General features: G+C 33.4%; 1 protein-coding gene across 5 annotated transcripts in view; it reads left to right on the top strand.

Moving 5' to 3' along the window:
• LOC126740606 (protein PALS2) overlaps positions 1–19,841 on the top strand; it is a 65,839-nt gene that overhangs the window by 32,659 nt on the left and 13,339 nt on the right. The window lies entirely within an intron of this gene.

The following is a 19,841-nucleotide window of genomic DNA, read 5'->3' as shown; positions in this document are numbered from 1 at the left end:
GACGAGGTTTTGGTCCCAATGATTGCAAATCTCCCAAATGAAGCATTACATAAACTACTGAAGTACGATAATTACATCTGGTCCACAGATTCTTTCCCTGATCCATAGAGACATTCAACTCATATACATTCACATACCAATATAGAATGCTACCGACCTATAACCCTTACAAACCATTTAAGCAAAATTTTAGAAAGAATAGTAAATTTTAGATTGATGTGGTACTTAGAAAAGACAATCATTGATCTCATTGATCCAAATCAATTTGGTTTTCGCAAGGGGAAATCTACAATTGACCATATAATGGGATTTACTCTAGATTTATATGAAAACTTTGCTAAGAAAAATCACCTTGTTGCTACTTTTCTTGACCTAACTCGTGCATTTGACACCACATGGAAATACAATATTATTAAAACTCTATTTTCTTGGGGAATAAGAGGTCATCTACCAAACTTCATAAAAAAATTCTTGACAAACAGAACCTTCTGCGTAAGAATAGCAAATACCCTCTCCTCAAAATTTATACTAGAAAATGATATTCCTCAAGGATCTGTACTCAGCCCAACCTTATTTATAATCGCTATAAATAGTATAAGATCAGCTATTCCTCCATATATAAATTGTAGAATATTCGCTGATGACATAGTAATATATCACTCATCTTCAGATAGTCAAATATGTCAACGAAAATTGCAAAAAAGCATCAATAACATTACATCTTGGGCACATAAAAATGGATTCACTTTCTCACCAAATAAATCTAATACAATACATTTCTGTAAAAAAAGAAACTGCCCTAAGACAAACATTATTGAAACACAAAATTCCGAAATTCCTAATGTAATATCAAACAAATTCCTAGGATTAATTTTCGACAATAAAATGACCTGGAAAGACCATTTTAAACACTTAAAAATTAAATGCACTGCTGATATAAACCTACTAAAGATTTTAGCAAACTCAAAATGGGGGAGTGATTACAAGACCCTCCTAAAAATATACACTACCATTATTAGACCAAAAATAGACTATGGAAGTATACTTTAAACATCTGCAAGGAAATCATATATAAATACAATAAATCCAATACAAAATCTATGCCTTAGAGTGTGTACTGGAACTTTCCCAACTAGTCCAATTACCAGCTTAAATTGTATAACAGGAATCACCCCTCTCAACATCAGACGCACACAACTACTCCTAAAATATTCAACCAAACTATGGTGTCAACCAAATCATCCATTATATAAATTTTTTTTTCCAATACAAATACCAGAAGATTTATATAGTCGAAGCAATCAAACTATTCCACCTAGCATAATACTAATGAAATCACTCACAATGTATAATATAAAACTCCCTGAAATAGGCCATCATACCAACTATAGCTTTCCACCCTGGATATACCTTAATATAGATATAAACTTAAATCTAACTAAATTCAATAAAGAATTCACACATCACCAAATTATGAGAAATGAATTTTACACCATTATTAAGACAAATACACATACCAGCTCAGCTTTTTTCTCAAAATATTTCTCACAAAGTTGTGAAATAAATTTAAATAGCAATATACTTACAGCAGAATTACATGCTATTGAAGAAGCAATTACTATCATAAAAACATCATCTTTCAATAAATTCTTAATTGCTACAGACTCTCTCAGCTCATTACATACTCTCAAAAGGTATAGTGGTGAGCACCCATCATTCATAAATATTCAAAAAAATCAAATGCAATAGAAATGGTAAAAATATTAGTTTTATCTGGATTCCCAGTCACATAGGTATAGACGGGAATGAAACAGCTGATAAAAAATCCAACTGGTATTTGTTCTAGACTATCAAATACCTTTTACTACAGAGATCTATTCCTGCAAATACATAACAAAATACAAAATTTAACTCAACTAAAACTAGATTTAGACGAAACCGACAATAAGCTCCTTGAGATAATCAAAATACAACCTTCACCTTACCTAGATGTAAATTTAAACAGAAAAGACCAATCAATTATTTTTAGAACTCTGATAGGCCACACTAAAACCACTCATGAATATATCTTAAAGAAGGAAAATCAACCAATATGCCCCTTTTGCAACGATTATAATCTCACCATAAAACATATTTTTGCACATTGCAATAGACTGCATACATTTAAAATAAAACACAATTTACCAATCACCCCAAACTTAAAACATATTCTTGAACCAAACAAAGAAAATATAAAGAATATAATAGAATTCTTAAAGGAAGTAAATCTATAATAAAATATTAAAAAAAAAAACGTACAGGGTGCTAAATGGCCTCAGATGCTGATGCGCCCTTACAAACCTAAATTCTCTCTCTCTCAAATGAATATTAGAAAATGGAAAACCGTTTCATTTTCTTTGCATAAAGATGTCTTTTCCTTCGTTTCTGTGAAGTTCTGATGGTAAACTGCTGCAACATTGTTATTGTTGGGATAAAACAGATGAACATTTTTTTTTCTGTCTAATAACTCATTTTTATGTATTATAGTCCATACTGAAAGAAATGATAGAGGAAGCAATTTTTGATGGCCCGAGAGCACATCCCTACCAAAGAGTCCAGGTCATTTCTAATCAGTTTATTGGAATTGTTCACAAACAATAGGCAATTGTAGTAAACAAATTGTCTCAGTTATTAAAGGCAGTTTTCTCTTTAATAAAATTAAGTGAAACTATAACCTAAAAGTTTCCAACAGAAATTCTTTCACTTCCACTTAATGGTACAGCAGTAGATTATTGAAACCTCCAATATTGGCAATGTTTATATATTTAGTCTTGTAATTTGTAGCTAATAGTATTTTTTGCATAACAAATTGAATGAGGTGATAAAGAAGACAATTTTTGGTGACTCCCAAAGTCTATCCCTAGTAGAACCTACCAAAAAGACCAAGTAATTTCCAGTCAGAATACGCTAATCAGTTTATTGGAATTCTTCACAAACATGAAGCCATAAAACCCAATTGTAGTAATTAAATTATGTCAGTTCTCAAAGACAGTATCCTCTTTAACGTAATTCGAAATCGTAACCAAAAAGTTCCTGATTTATGATCCAATCACTATGATATTTGACCAAAAGTGAAAGAGAATTTCAAGATGCATTTTAAAGATATTAAGTTGGATAAACTTGAATGCTGTGCAAAATTCATCCTTTCACTCAATATGGGCAATATTAAAAGATGATGTTAGAGGGGGCAATTTCTGATTAATGGAAGCCCTGATGATCTGAATTAATATCTTGTAAAAACTTGACTTAAACCTTTTAAATTAATAGAAGGGAGAATTAATAGGAATCACTTGGTCTTGGTGTATATACATGTGTAGAATAATAAAGTTAAAATATTGCACAAAACAAAAAATCATTTATACTATACACATTCCGTCCTGTCGACTAACTAAATAAACTTTCCGTCAACTCTGGTGTTTTGTTAAGTAAACTACGTTTTTCATGACCCGATTTTTCTTCATAATTTTATTGTTTCTTAATTTAATCCACGTATCATTGTAGGTAATAGATTTATTGTTTCGGGAACGGGTGTAATGTGTATTGCTTTAAATCGGTTCAAGTTGTGTTAATAAACACGATGAGCTTGTTTAAAAAATAAACTTTAAAAGGTTACCAGAGGGGCAAATAAGAAAAAAGCATAGTGGAAAGTAGGTCATTATTTCTTTGTTTTAGTGCCGCTTTCCACTTGGCGGTTTTAAAAATAAAGCTACTAGAGAGGACGTAATGAGATTATACGCAGATCTTGATGATATCTCGGTTCTTTGTGGTCTTATTATTAAGAAAAGTGCATGAGAAAATAAACAAAGTTACGTTACGGACACGTTTTGTGGATATTTCTTCCTGAATTTTTAATATTCTTGGAATGTGCCGAAATATCTCGTATTCTCAGAACATGGTCTGAGATGTTTCGCTTCTTTGCAATTGCAGCCTTATTATTAAGAGAAGTGGTTGGATATATAAACAAATTTTATTTTAAGCTCAATAAGTCATAGTATTCTTAGAATGTGCCAAAATATTATTGGGTTTATACTAAGAATGAAATTCTTAGAACATGATTGAGAGAAATTACAGCCCACCGCCTCATATCCTGTAATGGTAACAAAACCTGATTTTTTTCGAAAAAAAAATTCTACTCCTATGATATTTTTCCCTAAGTCAAGATATTTTTATAGATTTTCCACTGAGGTTTCGGCTGTCGACGATCATCATCAGTTTCTTCCTATGAACATTTCGTCAGTTTTTTTTTAAACTTGCAATCACTTTTTCTCTTTTTTTTTAGTTACTTGACCTGGCTATAAGGACTTTATGAGAGGAAGAGTGAAAGGTATACTCATTATAGGTATAATCGGATATATTGTAAAACAATATTGATGATAAAATAATATGAAAAAATGAAATATTAAAAAAAATCATTCAAAGGAAGCATTTCAGCATTTTTACCGGATGTTTCTTTTGCAACTTTATAAAACTCGGAAAAATAAATACCTCAGAGATGAAAAAGAAAATAGACTGTTCATATAAAGAAAAAGCATGATTTAAAGAGCAGAGAAAATAAAGGGTGTTTTTTTAGAGGCGGAGAACTTTAAATTGAAATTAAACACAAAATATTTTATTGATATGAACGAATTTGCTTTTATATTAAAGAATTTTTTTTGGATTAATATTTAAAAATGATTTCGGGCATGTGACCCCCACGGCTGGCGCGTACGTGGCGTAATCTAGAGGTCCAATTTTCACACACTCTTTCCAGTACTGCAGGCTGTATTTCGGCAATCACGCGTCGTATGTTGGCTTCCAAGTGCTCAAGTGTTTCGGCGTTGATTGAAAAGGCGAGAAGATACGCATATTTACGGGCAAAAACGTGACCCAAAAAGCGCGCGGCGGATAGATGGCGCCACGCTCAAACGCGCGCGGAAATCTTTTTGCCGTTTGTGTCTCATTATTGTTTAGCGGAGCTCGCCAGCATCGTCTAAGGGAGTTTTTGCATGTTTGGCGTATTATTTTGTATTATTATTGTTTTGAATTATGTCAAATTCAAGCAAAATTAACGAGTGTGCTTATCGGGGATGTACTAATACTAGGAAGAGAAAAACAATTCTCTTAGTTTTTTGAAAATTCTTTTAGTTTTTTTAAATGGGAAACTGAAAAATACCAGCAAACGAGAGAAAAACAAACTTCTAAGAAGCCGCATAGCAAAATACGTATCGTATATAATCAATGATTGAAAATTAAATCTTGCCTCTTCAGTCAATGTTTAAACAAATAAAATAAAAATATTGATAAAGATTGTTTAAATAATCTTTATATGTAAATACTTTTACTACCATTTATTTATGATTATTTCGTTATGTAAAATTTTCTGCTAAAAATATATACGAGCCCCGTCTTATTTCAGTTGGCCCGCTTAGTAAAAAATGAATTTATTATTCTTTTATCGAATCTTTATTCCACAATATTACAATACCAAAAAGTATCTCATATAAACATTATGTGTTATCTCTAAAATTAGATTTTGGTTGATTGATAAATTTTTGAATCATATTTTAAATAGTAGAAATAAATTTCTTGTTTCTATTTTTTATTTTATTTTAACTCTTTAGGCATATACAAGGGTTCTATTCATTAGGTTTGAAATCCACTAGCAAGAAATTTGGGAGAGTTTTAATCAGGGGTAGTATCAGAACTTAATAAACCCCATGCCTCAAAGAATTGCGACTGTTTTAAAAAATAAATATATGTTCAATATAAATGAGTTTACTTTCCCATTTTGTTGTGTTTATAGAGTAAGTAAAGCTTATTATTTGTTTAAAACTATATAACACTATAAAATTTGTCTTTTTTTTTGGGGGTTTAAACAGAAATTATTAAGAATTTTCAATTGGGCCAACTGAAGTGGGACGGGGCTCGTATAATATGAAAAATGTAATTACATGGCGATTATTCATAATGCCCAATGCGTGGGCAATTTAAGAAATATGATGTTATTTATCAAACCAGAATATTAACCCAAAAATAATCCAATTTTACCATTTTCTTTGGTTGGATATATAGGGTTGGATTGTTTTTAGGTTATGTATGCTGCTTATGTATTTTTGAAATCAATTATTTTCTTGGGTATTAGTAATTGTTAAAACATAAAATTTATCTTGCTTTAACATATAATTTTAATAACGTTTCGGTCTTCATATTCTTGACCTTTATCAAATCTACAATAGACATTTTTAGATTTAAAAAAAATACATTTAAAAGTTTTCAGCTAAAAACTTACCCTATAAAACATAAAAGTTAATCTAAAGGTGAGTAACATATACAGGGTGTTTCGTTGATCATGTTACAAACTTCTATGGCAGATAGAAAACGTCAAAAGAAAAACAAAAGTTCATATAAACATGGGTCCGGAAAAGCTTCCTCAGGGAGCTAGAGCTTTTTGAAAATAACCTTTAAAAACTAGTTTTTTTTTATAGCTCTGGAACTACTTTAGCTACCGCAACCAATTTTGGGAGGTAAATTATTGTTATTATGTTTATTCTTTTGAACCTACTAAATAAAAAAAATATTTACCAGGGGCTTCAGAATCAGGAGAGTATTTGGTAAATTTGGGCTCATTTCTTTAAGACTTTAATTTCTGCCCCAACATGGTTTGGACATTAGATTATGATGTTCCTATACTTTTTACATAAAAAAAGGTGCTCTTAGTAAAAGTCGGTAAATATCACCGTTTTTGTGGAAATTGACTAAAACCAAACTAAGATGCTGTATCTTGAATTAATTATTTTAATAATAATAATAATGCTAATTCATTGCCACTGTCAGTATTTTTTAAATTTGTCACTGTCAGTATTTTTTACACGATATTAATTCCCTTTTTATTACGGTTAAGTAATGGAATACACTTTCGCTGAATACGCCGATATGCTTTTAATTTATGGGGAAGTTCGATGTAATGGTAGAGCTGCTTCTGGACTATATGAAGAGTGGTTTCCCGAAAGGCGAATCCCAGCTCACACACTTTTTGAAAGGGTTGGCTCACAGGGAGACTGGCTCTGTTAAAATAAAACGCCAAGATAATGGCGCGCAAAGGAACCTCCGAATCCCGGATTTTGAGGAAGAAGTGCTTCAGCGATTTGAAGATAACCCATCAGTAAATACTCGAGCAGTTGCTGATGCGATGCATGTAAATCATGTTAGGGTATGGAACGTTGTTAATGAACAGCTTCTTCGGCCCTACCACCTGCAAAAGGTGGAATCATTAGGACCCAATGATTTTAGGCCCCGCGTGAATTTTTGCCAGTGGTTTCTTGACCGGTGTACAGAAGAACCTCAATTTCCAAAATATGTCCTTTTTACTGACGAGGCTTTATTTACAAAAGAAGGCATTTTTAATTCTAAGAATGTGTGAAGTGAGGAAAACCCTTGGTGGATGATTTTAGCAGCTATCAACATAAGTTTTCGGTCATTTGTGGGCCGGCATTGTTGGAGAACGCTTAATTGGTCCAATTATGTTGCCTCCTCGTTTAACGGGAAATATTTATTTCATTTTTTTAAGAAATGTACTGCCAGAACTATTAGATAATCTGCCCCTAAATATACGACAGAACTTATGGCTACAACACGATGGAGCGCCAGCTCATTTTCCACTTATTGTCCGCGAGTTTATAAATGAAAATTTTGGAAGGCGCTGGATTGACCGCGGAGGCCCTGTCACCTGGCCAGCGCGCTTACCAGATTTGACACCCTTAGATTTTTTTCTTTGGGGGCATATGAAATGTCTCGTATATGAAACTCCAGTCGAGTCAGAAGAAGACCTGGTGGCCAGAATTTCCGCAGCTGCTAAAGTAATCCAAACCACGCCTGATATTTTTAACCACGTCAACCTTAATATGGTGCGTAGATACAATAAATGTATCGATCGTGGCGGCCGGCATTTTGAGCAATTAATATTTTAAGTTTATTTTTGTAATACCAATTTTTAATAAAATTTGTTTACGGTTCTAAAATTGTTAATTTGTTGGTTTTTTAGTACACTTAAAATCATTTAAACATTTTATGCCTCAAGGTAATTAAAGTGACAGTTAATTAATTTGAGTACCAATTTAATAAAGTGGCTACCTTAACTTTTTTTAAACATTTATTTTATATTTACGCCAGATTTTTTTTAAATTGTTTATTAATCATAATAGATAATTCATTTTTGTATCTCATAACTTGCTTTTCGTCAATTTTCACAAAAACGGTGATATTTATCATTTACCGACTTTTACTAAGAGCACCTTTTTTATGTAAAAAGCATAGGAACATCATAATCTAATACCCAAACGGGCAGAAATTAAAGTCTTAAAGAAATGGGCCCAAATTTACCAAATACTCCCCTGATTCTGAAGCCCCTGGTAAATATTTTTTTTAATTAGTAGGTTCAAAAGAATAAACGTACTAACAATAATTTACCTCCCAAAATTGGTTGCGGTAGCTAAAGTAGTTTCAGAGCTAATAAAAAAAAACTAGTTTTTAAAGGTTATTTTCAAAGAGCTCTAGCTCCCTGAGGAAGCTTTTCCGGACCCATGTTTATATGAACTTTTGTTTTTCTTTTGACGTTTTCTATCTGCCATAGAAGTTTGTAACATGATGAACGGAACACCCTGTATATGTTTTTAAGGTTAATTTTTTTTCAAGGTATTTTTTTTTAATTTATAAGCCGTAGGCCCAAAAGCTTAAAACACTTTACCATATGTATATTTTTGCACCTTGTATAAAAAATAACAGCCTCTGGTTCTGCCGAAATGTAGGCAAACTCTATAATATACTGTACTTTTAAAAATAAGCAAAATTATATTACTTATATTACTTATTAGATTTTATACTTAAAAATTAGAAAAAAAAACAAAATATGAAACTAAACCTTTCAATATTTTCTCCCAAATTTATACTATGGAATATGCGAATATGTCCTCAAACAGAAATAGCGCAATGCGAAAACTCCCATTTCTCTGCGATATTATGTCTGGTAATTTTTAATACCAAGGCTGCCAAGCGAGTTTCATCATTCCTACGTATGGGGGCGCCACCTCTTAGCTTCTAAATTGCTAGATAAAGCAAAGAACGGCTGGCTGCCGCGGTCACGAAATTTTATACAGTATTTGCGCATCTTTTCCCTTTTCAATCAACGGTTTCGGGTTTATCAGCGTAGACATGCGACTTAACATAGCCCCAAAGAAAATAATCTAATGGCGTCAAGTCACACGAACGAGCTGGCCAGTTTGCAAATCCATTCCTTGAAATTATTCGTTGCTCGAATGTCTCTTGCAGTAAATTAATTGTTTGGCGCGCTGTATGGCACGTGGTACCGTCCTGCTGAAACCACATTTCTGCAACGCCTGCAACGGCTTTCAATTGAGGCACAAAAAAGTTGGTTATCTTGTTTCTGTATCCCTCACCGTTTACTGTAACGTTCTGATCATCAGCATTTCTGAAGACATAAGGACCAATGATTCCACCGGCCCATAAAGCGCACCAAACGGTTAGTTTTTCTGGATGTAACGGTTTTTCGCCAATAGCTCGTGGATTCTCATCCCCCTAAATTCAGCAATCTTTCCTTCCGCCCATTCAGCTAATGTACGGCGGAAAAGATGATCCTGGGATTTCAACTCCTGGACAAGTTGAATTTTATATGCTCGCAATCCGAGATCTTTGCGCAAAATTTTCCATAAAGTGGTTGGATTAAGTTCACTTGTCGAGAACGACGACGAATTGACACATTTGGATCATTATCAACACTATGCTGCACAGCAGCTATCGCTTGTTGCGTGCGCACTGTACGGCGTCTTACGGGATGCGTATTGTCGACTAGAGTAAAAGTATTGCGAAAACGATCAACAGCTTCTCGAATTAATCTCTCTGAAGGACCATTATGAGCACCATAAAACTCACGTAATGCCCGATGTGTTTCTCGAATAGAACCATGTCTTTCAAAATAAATTTGAACAATTTGGAAACGTTGCTCCGTCGTGAGTCTGTTCATGTTGAATTGCCAAACCAAACTAATCTAAAAATAACCCAGAACTGTCAGGTCGGCTGTCATAAAAAATAGTGTTGCCAAATGAAAGTTCTCCGGCTCTAAAAAAACACCCTTTACATTAGCAGCTTTTATAACAAAAATAAATGAAAATGAGAATTTACATGATTTATTGTAAATTATTATTGTTGTCTTGAATACTTTCATTTTCTAGTGACAAAAATATCTGATTTGGATTATAAATTAAATATTTAAAAATATAAAAGTGTAGTTGAATTAATCCAAAGAAAATCAAACGGTTTTCTAATATTTAAATAAAAGATGATCTTAGAAAACCTCGAAATTTCCATTATAGTGGTTACATCACAGTATGAAAAGAACATTACCAATTAATTACTATTTATTGAGAAGTTAATGAACAAAAAGCGACACTATCTGATATAGAATTAGTGGATGTAATGTAACAAATATTACCTGAAGATCAGAGACTTCTGGTTGCTTTTCCAAAATAATATCATTTATTTGATACTCAAAGTGGATAGGATTTGACACACACTTAAGACACCCGGACTCTTCGAAAGAGACCAGACACTAACAAAATTTTGTTGCAAGAAAAAACAATCTTTAAAAATAAATTTTCAAGTAATCTGTATTACCGTTAATCAATGAGATAAAAGCCCTTAGCGAAATTCCACGCATTTTCTCCGGCACCAATATTGTAAAAAGTAATGAATTATAGGGCCAACTTAAACCTCAAGTGGTCAGGGAACAGCCAATCTAGTTGCTTCATTCTTTAAAACAGTATTCTTTAATAGTGAGATCCCTTACCTACGTTGTTGTTTAAAGGGTCTATCTATAGGGACAGTTACTAATCATCAGTCAACAGTTACTACTCTCCTTGAGTATATTGATTTTTTAACATTCAGTTATTTAATAGACAAAGAGTCGGAAAAATCGATAACTTTGTATGGTCCTTCTGGAAGTGGTAAAACTTATATTTCATCAAAAATTCAATCATTACCACCTACTTCTTGGGCTATTTACTTTGATCTAGACAGACACAAAAGAGAAACCTTAAAAATTAAAAACGAAGTTGATCAAAATAGTATCATAGACTTTTTATCTTCATGCATTTAGCCTCGGTTGCTTCTGCTTAGCAAAGATAGTTATAATATTCTGTTTAATTTTGGTGAATCTAAGTTACAGCATTTATACAGACTATTTTAAAGCATTTAACCAGCTTATAACCATAAAGTTCTATTAAATAAATTGTGACTGCTGAGCTTTGGAGAATATATTGTTAAATGGTTACAGACTTTTTTTCTATTAGATCGCAGTGTATAAGGATTAATGATTTTTTATCTGACAAAATTGAAGTATAGTTCAGTTCAGAGATCTATTAGAATCTTTGATGTGCCGCGAATAGTCCGTGTGCCGGTGTTGCTTATTTTGTCACATGACATGCATGTTTAAATCGCAAAATTTTATGTGGAAAGACTCATAAAGTAATATTCTAAGCAATATTTAATCATTTCATTAAATAAATAAATGTTTTAAGCATTTTTTTAAGAATTTATACATTTGATTCGTAAAATTTGACTACATGCGCCCACGTACTATTTTGTTAGACGCCTCACACTCAAGCGTGAAAAGTAGCACAGGTCCGGCCTTAAAATTTATCTGTATTTAAAACCTAATTTAATTTATTATTCGAGATTTTTGGGTTCAGTTTTATTAAGTTAGAAATTCAGAATAGTTGATAGCAAGATAATATTTGATTTAAATATAAGATTTAAGTACGTAAAATGAGTTTAACCAAACATTTTAATTTAATAAGTTTAGTTTTTAGTGATGAGAGAATAGGTGGTACGAATTACTTAGGCCCATTTATTCTGTGGATTAAGGCATTAAATATTTACTTTTTGACACAAAAGTGTAAAATGTTTTGGTTTGTCTTCAAATTTTATATAATTCCTTTTTTTGGGTACTGAAATTTATTTTTACTTAGTGGTGATTATTAATGGAAATTTTGGCTGTCATGTCCTTTATTATTGTTTTTTTTTTAATTAATACATATTATGATATATTATTATAATAATATACTTATGAAAACCCCCCCATCTCTATATTTAGTACCAACTTCTTTTGATAAAAAGTAATTATGTAGTCAGAAAAGTGGAACTATATTTTTTTAAATAAACTTTTACATTAGAAATCATCTAGCTGTCTATATTGTATGCGTTTAAAAGACACAAGTTTTACTTATAAAAAAAACACTTTACATCCTGAATGTAATATTTATTAATTTGTTTGCCTCGTATTTAGTTATTATGCCTATTAGGAGAGATTAGATAAAAATTAACAAAAATAAATGCTCATACTAAAAACTGAAAATCTTGTACAAAACACTACATTTTAAGTATACTGGATCCTAAAACTACAGTGAGGATACTAAATACTTTTATAAATTTAACCACTCTTTTAAATCTGGCCCAAAAAGTTAATACAATTTTCTAAATTCTGTTTTTTCCATGGTTCTTTATCAGCTTCTTCCATTGAGGAAGAAAACAGTTTCTCTGTTGCCGCCATGGATTCCAACTTCATCTCGCACATCAGCATATGGATACTAAAGCATTACATTATATATACTTTATTGTGTCACTGAAGGACAACAGGGGTAGTAAGCTATAAAAAACAAAATTTTAGACTTGTTTTCTTATTAAAAACAGTGTTTTTCTTACCATAGCAAAAAAGGGTTTTTCCCAGAGAGTGGTGGAAGAAGCAGTCTTTATTGTGTTATTGTTTAACTTCAGGGGTTTTTCAAGGCTCTTTCTTTTGTTCATCAATGATATCAGCTCTGTTATTGGCACTTCTTCATTTTGCCGATAATTTTAAGCTTTTGATTAAATCGATTTCCTTCCCTGAGGATTTCCAGGAGCTGTTTGTCTAAGTTGTCCTTGGATAGTCTGCACATGTCTCTATAGAGGCAGGGTTTTATTAAGTTTGTATATGATATATAATATCAAAATGGCTAATATTAAAAGTTACTACTAAAGATTTAGAGGTTATTTTCGATTCTTGGTTGTTGTTGAAATTTAGCTTAATCTTTCGTCATAGTAAACATTTTGCTCCTAAACTCTTTAGGCATCTATATTTCCATTATGTGGACTCCTATTTATTAGTATCATATTAGCCGAGGGAGTTCTGCAAAAGTTTATTAGGCTGGTAGGTTTTAGAAGGGAGATAAAGGTGTCTGGAATTGATTACAGCGCACAGCATTGAGATGCAAGTTTTTTGGTTTGGACACGTTGGCTTCCAGGGACATTCTAGCCAGTTATTGTTTTTGCGTACACTTGTCAATTGTCAAATTCTTTTATCTGAACTACAAAAGGTTCTCCATTTTTATTTTCCACGTCAATATACTCGCAGTTTACATTTACTTAAAGTGCCTTTTTATCGCAATAACTAAGACGTTCTAAAGAGATTAGTAGTCAAGTTGATATTTTTGGTTTTTTTAGTCGGTTTAGGTCAAAATGAAAGATGCTGATCCCTTACCGATCACTCTAAGTTTTACTATATCGTATGCAATGACTAAAGTTTGTTGATCTTTCTCATGTTAATCTTAGTTACAATTTGAGAGGCGAGTGTTGAGGGGTATACGAGCTGGTTCTAAAACCACCTATATTTTGAGACCTATATCTCAAAGGTTCTCCTTCTTTGTGTAGTTTAGAAAGTCCGTAGAAATGTGGTGGTGCTATGGTGTGGCATCAATTTTTTTTGCAAATGAACTTCACATTTTACGTATCGTAAACTCACACCTTAAAAAAACTTACTATGATTCTGATATTTAATTATAATTCGACGATAAATTCCAGCTCAGTTTTTAATAGTTGCAAAAAAGCGAAGGTGTAAGTGAAAGTTGGGTGCAAGTTTTAGAAACTTTACTAACTAAATAATTTAGAAAAATCATAAAGGATAAATCAGGAAACACTCCAATATCAAGATTAAGATGGACCATGTGGCACAACCCTCAAGAACCGGATAAATATTATATGACTTAACTCTGCGACCAATTAATTGCACTTTTCCTCTAGACTGATGAGCAAAAAACTAGGGTTTGATTCAGCTGTTAGAAGAAATTAAAACAATTATTAAAGATAAGGGTTCGGAGGCGTAATCTCAGTTGATAAAAAATTAATAGTCACAAAGTTAAAATGGGTTTTAAATATTCCCTTTTTCCTAATATAAATAATTGAAGGTTTAATAACGTAAAAAGTTCAAGAAGCACGATTCTTAAAACATCGGATGGCCTTTTGCAAAAGTCGCCTCAAAGGAGAGTAAAATTATTGCATTTGTAGAATATTAAAAAATTTAATATTCTACAAATGCACGCCGATTAAAAATAAGATACTCGTATCAAGAACCTGATGATGGGTTTTTTTGATACACTCAGGTAGAAAGAAACCCCCCCGATCTTGTTTGTATTCCCACAAGCAGTGGGGTGTCAGGTAATCATAGGAACAAGATTATCGTCGGTCGGTATGGCACCTTTGTGCCGAAAAGCCAAGAAATCAAGGGTGTTTACTTTGAAATATTTTTTGAAAATTTATCGTCGATTTGACACGCTTTTGTATAGGTATCAGGGGGTGTTAATTACCGGTGATTAGGCTACTGGGTTTTATTGCTAAGCCGAAATAGGATTTGTGGTTTACTGCCTGATCAAGGGTCTTTCTTTCTATATTGGGCATTTATAGATCTTTGATTTTTTCATAAAAGAAAATGTATAAAATTAAAAATAATAAATTGAAGCTAATGGTTGAATTAAAATACATTCTTGTAAGTTCTTCAGTAAACTAAATATACATACATAGACATCAAAATTTGCCTTAATGAGATGGTAGACCTGTAGAACTTATGTAAGTTTGTAAGTTTTAAGGTATGATAAGTTTTTTTCTTAATTTTTGTGATATTTGTTCTAAACTTTCACCAGACTCTTTTAAGGCAGACTGACATAAGAGGCTTTAATGTTGCGACCTTGATTTTACCAGCACGTAATAAAACTTTGGCCTCAGAGTGGTTAAATTACAAATTATATCCTCTACTCTAGAGAATTACATTATGTATTTCCTCTGCATTAAAGCATGAAACACTCTACATTAATGAGTTTGTTAGGCTAGGGATCAGTTCTCCTTTGTAATGCGTGGAAGAAATATCTTTTGTCTTTTCAGAGAATTTAAATTTATTTTTATAGGCAGTCCAAGATTAAAATTTCACAGTTAGACTCAATATAGAAAAATTCGTTTGAATGACCTGAAAAAATTGTTTTCTTGTTCCAGGAAATTATTTGAGATGTTAGTTGTGATAGTAGATTTTTGGAAAACCTAAAATTTACCCAAGTACACAGGTAATATATAAATAAACTATAGATATAAATCTGCTCACCTGTCAGGTCATTCAGCGGTTTATGGCCCGGTTTTATTAATATATTTGTTCGGTGATCTATACTAAATAACCTCATCAGCTTTTCAATTAAACTAATATCAATAAATTCGTTCCATGAGTTTTGAAAAAATTATATATTTGTAAATCGTTTGCCAACATCAAGATTTTTTCAATGAACTAAAATTACCGCAACTACCGAAAAACACTGATTTTCGAGAGAAATTTTTACATCTTTCTAATTCTTCCAGGTTTTTTGCAAAAAAAAATTCAACAGCCTAGAAAAAACCGTTGAAACAAATCAAACATTTAGTCATTACTTATAATTATATTTTACTTAAATAAAGATCCATCTCCAGGTTTAGTCTTGTATGATTCTTGAAAAATTATCCTTTTTCTTCTGAAGATCTAAGGGGTTATCTTATTTAAAAAAAGGAACAAATTTTTATTTTTCCTAGCTTCATTACTGAGTTCTCTGTATATCTCTTTTTCTTCTATTTTCTTCCTGGGGATCATCCATTTTTCAGTCTCCAGCGAACTTCAGTAGTCTTATTGTGCTCACCCCTTTATCTATCTCTTCTACCGTTGATTGAAAGAGTTCAAACTCTTTCAGTCAACGGTTCTACGCAACAAACTGACAGTTTTTGATCCTTTTGGCAAAAACGACCAGTCATGTCTCCCTTAAACACACAAATTCTATTAAAGTGTTTCAGGGTAACCCTTAATTGATAAAATATTCCCCAATTGATAATGAATGTCTGAAATCTGCCTGCATAGAAGCCGTATCCAGAAAATAAGCCAACCTCGGCCCCCTTTTCATCTGCTTGCAACCTAGTAAATTCTACTTTGTGTTTTCAGACCAAGATTTTGTGCCTTCACTCACAGGAAACAGACTCTAGGTTCTTGTGCCTAATTAGGGAACCGTTTAATCCCTTCAACGTTGCTTTTCAGTCCGTTTCCAGCCATTCTCCTGTGTAGTAGTCGCGAAGATCATCCAGAGAACCACCTGCGAAGAAGGACCCTTCCAGAATCTGAATCTCAGTCGAGTTTATCGAGTCCAAATTCTCACCCAATCTCGCCTGATCGAGTGTCGCGTCAAACTCGTTTACATGGGAAAATATCTTGTATTGAATTATTTGACGCCGAAATGCATTTGCATGAAACCGTTATAAATATTGACGGAAGAAATGAAAATTGATCAAAACTGCATATGAAAAACTACTTCCACTGCACGGAAAAACGTAAAAAATTTATTAAAAGAGCTTGAAACATTTGGAAATTCACTTCAACTGCATGAAAAAAAGAACCCAACTGCCGGGAAGAAATGAAAAATGATTCCTGGAATTAAAAACACTTAAGAAATACATAGGTACCATACGCTATTCCACTCAGTAATGTGTTACGGCATTATAGCATCGGGAAAATGTAATACTGTTCACAGAGTATTTGCTCTGCAAAGAAGGGCAGTCTTGTCAAATCTTCAATAACGAAAGGACTGCAGGGAAGCCGTCAAAAATTTTAGAATTTTCTCCCTCCTTGCGACTTATCTTTTTGCTTGGCTTCTCCATGTAAAGGACAACGAAAAAAGCTTGCCCTCACATTATGCTGTTATTACTGTGCATTTCTTGGTGTATGTTATGTAGCGTTTAGTGACTTGCCTAGAAGGCAATGGTCTCGGCTCCACTTGGCAATTACTATGTCTGTTTATTAGCCTCCCAAGTTCCTCTTTCTGGTTGCCTTTGAGTTCTGGAAAATGTACATATAGAACCCACGAGTTAGGAAGGGTTGGTTCACTCCCACAATGCCCTCCTTGGAAGGTTGTATGCTCCAGACGTTCCTTCTGGGATACGCTGCAGTCCAATACGCTCTTCACCAATGTTGTTGCTTGCGTCTTCTAGACATCTAATTTTTGTAGATGATTTAAAGGTCTTTAGGCACATTAAATCTATTGCGGTTACTATTCAACTGCAGAGAGACCTAGATTAGATCGCAAAATAGTAAAACCTAAATGGGTCTCTTTTTAATATAATGTTAATAATGCAAACTCTGACTAGATCTAATAAAGCTAAAAATTTGGGTGTCGTATTTGGTCAGAAACTACATTTTCAGAACCATATAAATGAAATTTGTAACAAGGCTATTAAACAGTTGGGTTTTATACAGCAAATATTTTTCTTCTGAGCTCCAGAGGTTCGGGTCTTTGGAGGATTTTTAAAAGACACCTATTAGGCCTGGTGCCATCCATCTTATTTGCACGTATTGCATAACACCTTTGATTGAGCTTTAAACGTTGAAGTGAAGTTCGGTCGATGTACATTGCAGTGATCTGTGAATCTACCCCAAAGTCACGTCACAGTTCATGTGGCTACCCACCTACACCACGCCATCATGCCTGTATTTTTTATTACAGACAGTAAGAAAAGTCCACCAAGCCATTTTCTTATTAACTTGTATATTGAGGAGTATCTTTTCTCCATACTTCGTGTAGTTTAACTTACAAAATGGTAGTTAAGCGTATTTTTAAAGACGGCAGCTGCCCAGAAGAAATGTTTTAAGTACAATTTATTAATAAAGTCGAAAGTACAAAATATGAGTAATATTTTACATCACCTTGCTGCTAATGGTATTTAGGTCTTCTGGGTGTAGTGTGTTCTCACCAAATAGTTGTCGCCTTCTGCTATATAGTGCCTCTTAACTACAGGTTATGTATCGGACAGTTTTGTATTTTTATTACAAAGACGACAGATCATGTCTCTCTTAAACACACAAATTCTATTAAAGTGTTCTTTAATTGCGATGTGTCCCGTTCGAAGGCTCTTGTACGTTTCAAAACTCTTGTGTAAGTACAATCCCAAAAGACTCCACTATCCTACATCTGCCTTACTGTGATGCCACACCATCCTCATTCCTCTTCTCGTCCTGGGGTCTCTTGGGGTTAACTGTTTTAGGGTGACCCTCCCCAATTGATAAAATACCTTGAAACCTGCCTGAGCAGAAGCTGCATCCAGAGGGTAGGTCAATGTCTGTCCCTTTTTAACTTCTTGTAGCTTAGTAGATTACACTCCTCGATTTTTAGGCCAGGCTTTTGTGCCTTCACTCGGGGACAGACTCTAGGTTTTTCTGCCTGGTCGAGGAATCTCTTTCGATAGGCTTAATCTCTTTAAAGTTGTTCCCATTTTCAGCCATTCTCTTGGGTGTGAACGCGCAGCTCATTCAGCGGATCCCTGCGGAAAACGACACTTCAAGAAACTGAATTTCACTCAACGTTACCGAGTTCAGAGCCTAACACAATCTCTCCTAAACGAGCCTATCCTGCTTTTCGCTTAGAAGAATGGATCTGGATTTCTTCGATCAACTACTGCCATCACTGTGGTTCCCAGGCTGAGTGTTAGAACCTCTGTAGCAATTATAATGATTTGTCTAGATGGCAATTGCCTTTGTTCGACTAGGCACTAATTTTATTATTAACCGCTTTTAAGTAATTCTTTTCGGAGGCATCGCCTTTGAGTTCTAGAAAGTTTTTGTGACACCAGTCCAATTTTCTCTCTCAAACTCTCTTGGTTAGCTTGTCCACTGTTTCAGGCCTTGGGTATTATTAGATGGATCTGCCTCCGATCTAAAGGCCGTCGTTATGTCTGATTTCCATTTTAGTTTCTTCTCTACAGTACATAAAGTACTAAGGAGTAGGGCACGGTTATTCCATACTCGCAACGCCTCCTTAGGAACGTAAGGTTATTCCAGAGGTTCGCTTTGTTCTTTAAAGGATTTGTGCTAGGCACCTATTAGGCCTGACCTTAAGCTTGGACTGGAAACATTGAAGTAAAGTTTCACGTCATGCTTTACGTCGCTACCCACCTGCACCACGCCATCATGTCGGTATCTCTTATTACAGGCAGTTGAAATAATCTTACAGTTAGTCCAAGTCCACCAAGTGATTTTTTTTTATTACTTCTATGTTGAGAAAATTAAGTATCGTTTCTCCAGGGTGAGTTATTTTAACTTGAAAAAGTATTTACGTAAGTAATTATACTTAGACCTTTCTTATTTAAAATAAACTTTACCAACTTAAAAAGAAATAAAAAAATAGGTAGTTTACTTTTTCTTTTACCCTTTAAAACAAGCATACTTTTTTTCTGCTTCTTCCAGGCAGTTGAACTTAATCTTTAATCCATCCTGGATAGTTAAAGTCATGTTTTAGGCTTGAGTAATAGTTTTCTAGTTAAATTACGTATTTTCTTCGACGCATTTAAAATTGATTTATTAGTTCTAAAAAATGTATTTTCTAAGGCTGCAACTGCCTGGAAAAAATATTTTAGGATTTACTGATTTCTACTGTCTGATCTGGTGTACAGAT

This window comes from Anthonomus grandis, chromosome 9 (assembly GCF_022605725.1).
Source record: "Anthonomus grandis grandis chromosome 9, icAntGran1.3, whole genome shotgun sequence".
NCBI classification, from domain to species: domain Eukaryota; kingdom Metazoa; phylum Arthropoda; class Insecta; order Coleoptera; family Curculionidae; genus Anthonomus; species Anthonomus grandis.
This window is presented reverse-complemented; position numbering and strand designations above follow the sequence as displayed.